This window comes from Perca flavescens, chromosome 3 (genome assembly GCF_004354835.1).
Source record: "Perca flavescens isolate YP-PL-M2 chromosome 3, PFLA_1.0, whole genome shotgun sequence".
Taxonomy (NCBI): domain Eukaryota; kingdom Metazoa; phylum Chordata; class Actinopteri; order Perciformes; family Percidae; genus Perca; species Perca flavescens.
Genome location: NC_041333.1, coordinates 23986896 through 23993398, shown reverse-complemented (window position 1 = coordinate 23993398; position 6503 = coordinate 23986896).

The window sequence follows — 6503 nt, the reverse complement described above, 5'->3', positions numbered from 1 at the left end:
AACAAACCAAATAAACATTTATAAATGACAACAGCATAAGCCCATCATACAGCTTCTTAGGAGTCCTCCAGAAAGTTCAGCTACTTTCCCCATTTTCTAGTATAGACATCCAATCTGGCAAACCGTTTATATGAAATGTTTTCAAACGCCCTCACCCTAACCATCTCACAAGCCCACTCATGGATTGACGGCACTACTTTATTCTTCCATCCTCTTAAAATAAAAGTCTGGCTATCATTAAACTAGTCTTGACCCAGCTTTTTATGTGCATATCCATCCCGCTTAGGATTGACCCATCTTCCAGAATAAATAATCTTGGGCTGAATGGAACCTGGGTCCCTGCAATCTGACATAGGTTATCATGTATCCCGGTCCAAAATTCCTGGACCTTATCACAGGACCATAGGACATGAAGTAATTGGCTGTCCACTGTCTTAAATTTTCCAACAATTTGGTGTGTCTTTCAGACCAATTCTAAACAATCTGGAGGGAGTCCAATAGAAGATATGCATAATCTTGAACTGATGAATTGCTAATTCTAATTTAGACCCTAACTCAAATGAGCATCAAAAGATATGACAGGATTTCAGAGGCAAGCCATATCTGTAATACAGCCCCACATTTTCTGAATACTGTATTTTAACCTTTTAAGACTTCAATTCCACTCTGCCGAAAGGACCACAGTACATGCATGCACTACAGTAACCTTTTCCCATCTCCCTCTCAATTCATGATACCAACACCCCAGCCTGCTACAGCAACCCCAGCCACTTTCTCATTGGTTAGCCCCAAGGCACAGAGGAGCATATCTGTAGCCAACCTTGACGTGCTAAACTAGGACGCTGAAGGGGACAGAAATGGGAGGAGAGAAGAGGAGAGGCAGGGGAGCGAGCGAAAGGAGAGGAGAGGGGAAAAAAAGCTTAATGGAAGGCTGGCAGAAGAGTGGCAGAAATACAGAAGTGAGGCTGGAGAGCTGAGAGGGTGATGGAAAAGAGGGGATAGAGAAAGGAGCGGTGGAGAGGGAAGGGAGTGAAGGTGGAGAGTGCAAGTAAAAAGAGGGAGGGAAAAGGGTGGATTTGGTGATTTGTACTCTGGCTGCATATGCGCCTGGTCTCCATCTCCTCCATTCTCTGCTTGAAAACTTGAAAAATCAATACCCCCACAGTCTAGTGTATCCCCACATGAACTGACTCATTAAAAATATATAATCAAACACCCCACCGTCATTTTTCATCACATTTACCATCATCACAAATCTGAACAGGCATGGATAGCGGTATATGACCAACATGGCTGTAACAATGTAATAACCCAATCAATAGCCTTCTAATTATTTCAGTGCCTCAGTTAATCGTCCAGTTAAAGCAGTCTTTCAGCCTTGACTCTCAGAATGGCACACAGAGACAGGCTGCTTGTTAACAAATGCACAACTGAAGCCGGGCTGTTGTAATAAGAATATCTGACTTCTCAGCTTCACAACTCAATCCAACTCAGGGTCACAGTGTTGCCTAGTAACGATGGCACACTACTGACCTTATCTATGTGGTCATAAAAATGTATGAAGAAGCCCCCACTCCTCGCCTTCCAACCCCCTCCCTGCCTTCCTTCAGTCCTTCCTACAACCACACTACCACCCTCACAGCCCTTATCTCCCCCTCTCTGAGTAGCATCTAGCCAGGGGGCAAGTACCCTCCACACTCTCCTACCCTTGCCAGGGCAGCTCTGCTGTGGGTGTTATATTTTATTATGGAGGGGGCCAGGAAACATGTACACACTTGAGCCTTTCGCAAAAACACAATATGCTTATGTACACTGTATGCTTACAGTGCATGCACACAGAACACAACAGATACAGCACTAGTGGGCGGGTAGTGGGAGGCTGGAAGGATGCAGATTGCATGCTATGAAACTGATAGATAGCTGTAAGAACAGAGGGACACAGTCAAGCGCAAAGGAGACTCAATACCACACCGCAAGGTGAGTCGGTGCACCAGCCTTCATGAGAATATTACTTTAGAGTGGAGTTTTCGCTCTGGCTGCTGTGGGAGCAAAGAAACATGGCAGAGTGTGAGAAAGTGTGCTCGTTTGTATGAGGAAACAACAGACATACCGTAGGCCTACCTCTGCAATAAGCATTACAAATATGCTGTATTTGTGAAAGCAATTTGCTTGTGAGAGATGAGCTGTATCTGATCCCTATCCACTCAGGAGTCCTAAGAGCCAGGTTCAGCTTTTCTAATTGGCTATCACCTTGGAGATGCCCATCCTAATGGGGAAACAAACTCCAGGTGTTGCACCTGATATAACCCCTGAGAGTCACAGGGGGGAGTGTGACATGTACTGTATACACACACACACCTGCTCCATCTGCCTGCTCTACAATTAACACCGTCAGGCCATAGTATGTCAGGATTTCAACCACAAAGTCAAAGCAAAGATCTGCAAATGTGTATATGTAATTTATTTAACTGAGCCAGAAAGACCTAAAACCAGTTTCTATACCAAAGTTACCCTATCTATTATTTTAGTTATTACAAACATTAGGAACAGTCTAATCTGCAAAAGATAATACTATGGATGACCTCAGATGGATTTTTTTTACAGGGTGAAATTAAAAACACCACTGTTTACCTGTTGTGGTGAATAATTATAAAAACAGCTGCATTAAACTGATCCCAGTACAGAATGCCCTAACTATATCGACAAACAGCATCTCAATAATGAGAACAGCCACAGTTCACCACCGCTCTCCTGCCCACTACTACAGCTACATCTGCTCTGTGGCACCCGACGCATCAGGTGGGTTTGGTGGTATTTAAACAAACACAGATGGCATATGTTTGTGTATGTAAGCCTTAGCGTAACTAGGGAGACTGGTGAGGGTATGAGTAGTGCCTTGAGGCGAGGAGCAGAAGGGGTGGCAGTGTTCCTGACTGCCACCGTAGCCTGTTTAGACACTAGCCTCTATGACTCATCTACCTCTCACTAATGCTTTTTTTTTTGAAGAACAAACAGATACAGATACATTGCAGAGAGGCAACGCTACCACCACGGGGGTTGGAGTAAGTGTGAATAGCCTGTGAGACTAGCATGAGCCATCCTTAGTCATACTCCCGCCTGTCTAAGCAGTGAGAGTTGCCATACAGTTACAAGTAATTGATCTAAAAAAACAAAATAAATCAAAACCAGCTGTCTTTGATATGGCTGGAAACATGCAGTGTGGTACCAGGGAATGAGCAGTGGTGTACCCACGCACCTGTTGTCTGGCTCTTTCCTCTCATCTTATTCAGGCTCTCCTCATTTGGGCTGCTCACCTGCAGTAGCAGCTGTGAATATGTACACCTTGTTAGGAGGTTGACAGTTCTGGCAGAGGGAGAGACAGGAAAGTTGCTTGTTATGAAGAACAGGCTAACTATATGTCAATCCCTGCATGCAGAGAGAGGAAGCACAAAAGCAGACAAAGAATAAACAAATGATCTTCGAAACATAAAAATCATCTTTTCATCTCAGTCTAAAGGAATTCATAAAGCAAGCTACATTATATCAATTTAAATATTTGAATGTACTGAGCTGAAAGCTAATTGACCCCAGCCACTCTGCTAATAAAACAGCATGGTAGACTGGATATCAAAATGAGATTTGCCTCAGAAACATGTGGCCGGCATGCTCATTATGACCTGCCCCTCAGTAATCCATGTTTGCCGCCCATCCAGCTCTGTCATGCCTGTCCTGTAATTACACTGCATCCAATATCACAGGAAAATACTAACAGATTCAGCAAATCTCTTATCAGCATTATCGACTTACAGTGATTGGGGCTGTCCGTGTGGCTGCTTATCACAGGCTTGTGTGACGCTATAAAAGGCCGAGAGGTGGGGTCACAGAACTGGCAATCTGGCAAATTCAAGACCTCATAACACACTGTTTCTAATGTTAGACTAAACTTGAAAAACAACTTCCTAAATGTAATGTAGTACATTGTAATGTAAAATGTAAATACGTTCATTTGCTTTCTTGCCGAGAGTTAAATAAGAAGATTGATGCCACTCTCATGTCTCGTGCATGAAGACTGTAAACGGGGAAACAGCTAACTTGGCTCTGTCAAAACGTAACACAGCCACAACTTGTCATTTCTACACTTTGGTTTTGTACGAATCAAATAAACAAGATATGTGGTAATTAGTGAGCTTTAGAGGAGCTGCTATAGGTGAATTGTGTTAGCTGAGCTAGCTGCCCCCCCTCCCCCCTTTTTCTAGTCTATGAAAATGGTAGATTTTTTTTTTCTTCTTGCACTCGTGCACTAGTACAACAAATGAGTGTATTTTGTCCAAATATTCTTTGTTTTTTAAGATTTTGGGGGCTTTTCCACCTTTAATGGACAGGACAGCTATGTGAGAAAGGAGAGAGAGAGGGGGAAAACATGCAGGAAATCGTCACAGGTCGGACTCGCACCCTGGACCTCTGCGTCAAGGCATAAACCTCTATTTAAATGTGCGCCTATGCTACTGCCACTGAGCCAACCCGGCCACTCCAAATATTCTTTTAACTGCAGTATGGCCCTAATATCTCATCATGACAGGCCTATATTGTAGCTGTTGAGTTTTTTGCTTTGGTAGAGAGTTGCTCATGTTCTGAAACATTCATTTGTGTGGCTTTGATGGAAAAAAAAAATTATATTTCTAATATATATATATTTCAGTATATATATGATAAGTTTTCAAAATGCAATTTACATTCTTTTTTCACAAAGTTTTTTTTTGTCTTCTTTTGCTGTGTGTGGATCTTTGGTCTTTTTTTCCTCCAACTGTACAGGCGTAATCGTCTTTCTGGGGATTGTAGATTGCATGATGTGCCCTTTAAAACACAAATCACAGATGCACTCACTTCATGCCGTAACACATCTTGCAGTAAAACTGAAACAATTAGTCAATTCATATTTTTTTTTCAAAAACAGTTTTGATAATCTAATATTCACGTAAGTAATTTATCAAGAACAAAACCATCTCTGGTAGCAGCTACTCAAATGTTTTCTGTGCTTTTCTGTCTTTTAATTGTATATTGAATATCATTGAGTTTGGGACTGTTGGTGAGACAAAATAAGAAATTTAAAGGTGTTGCCTTTGGTCCTGGGAAACTGTAATGGACATTTTTATTGACTAAAAGATGCACATTATTAGTTGCATCCCTGATTAACATTACAGCATTAGTTGTAAACAGAATTATACAAAAATTATTTATTTTGTATTACTGCTGGAGTTTTTCCTATAGTCTTTCAGACGTGTTTAAGTCTTACAGTTAAATATATTAGATTGTGATATTGTGTTACTTAGTTGACATACTGTTTTTATTTCTTATTCAAATAAAAACAGATATTGCATATCAGGTAGTAGAAACTCACTTAGCAGCTTCACAATTAAACTCACACTGCTGGTGTTAAATTATACAAAATAGTTCTCATCCATATTTGTAACAATGAGTAACCACAAAGCAAAAGATTGGAATTTATATTGATTAGGTGGAGATTTGTGTTGTGTTGTTAAGGCAAAGGTAGATGGATATGAGATAACGTAGAGTGCTCTCATTCTCTCTGATCAGCTGTAATGATCAGAGCTGTGAGGATTAAGTACCAATGTCCCAGTAAAGGAGCTTTGCACTGCCAAATGTAGGACCACTGGCTCTCCTAAACTGCCTAATTTGCTCACACACAGACGATGCTAGTGTTGCTCAGAATGGATTAAAGTCACAGAAATGGTGTGGAGTGCCGTGTAGTGGCCAGCAGTGGAACTGCAGGAGGAAGCTGATAATATAAATACTGAATCAACAGATAAAACATAGGCACATTATTAAAATATAACCAACAACAAAGCTACTGAGTAAATGAAAGTTGTGCAGAGACAATTGTGGCATTTTTTTTCCACATTTCTTCAAATAACTTCAGTAACCAATAACCCTTTGTTTTTTGTGAAAAATAAAGTCTTCTTGATCTATTTGATTAATGCTTGTCTGATAAAAACATTAAATATGTTAGTTATCTTTTACCATTTATAATACATTTACAGCTCTGTGTGCACTAGAGAAAAACAAATGCATCAACCTCACATGCTTCTAATTGCTGGATTTATAATCATTTTATTGTTACCTAAAAATTAGGTCATGTGCCAATAAACCCTTTAATCCAAGGAGGTAGGCTATAAAACACATGATCGACCACTGGATACACTTTGTTTCATGGGTAGTAACAGACAATTAAACAATGCATTCCTGCTTCCCCTTGTTTTTATACTCTCAGGCTAAGGAAGTATCTCAAAGTCACAGGGAAGAAAAAATAGGAAATGTGCTTAAATGGGTCATTCACAAGACCGAGTGCATGACAAGCAATACCCCGGAAAGATGATCTTTTGTGGTCACAGTCTTTCCCCATATTATTCAGGTTATTGTAACTATAGTGATTAACTTCAATGAGAGAGTGAGACAGAGAGGGAGATGGGGTGAACATGTGACAG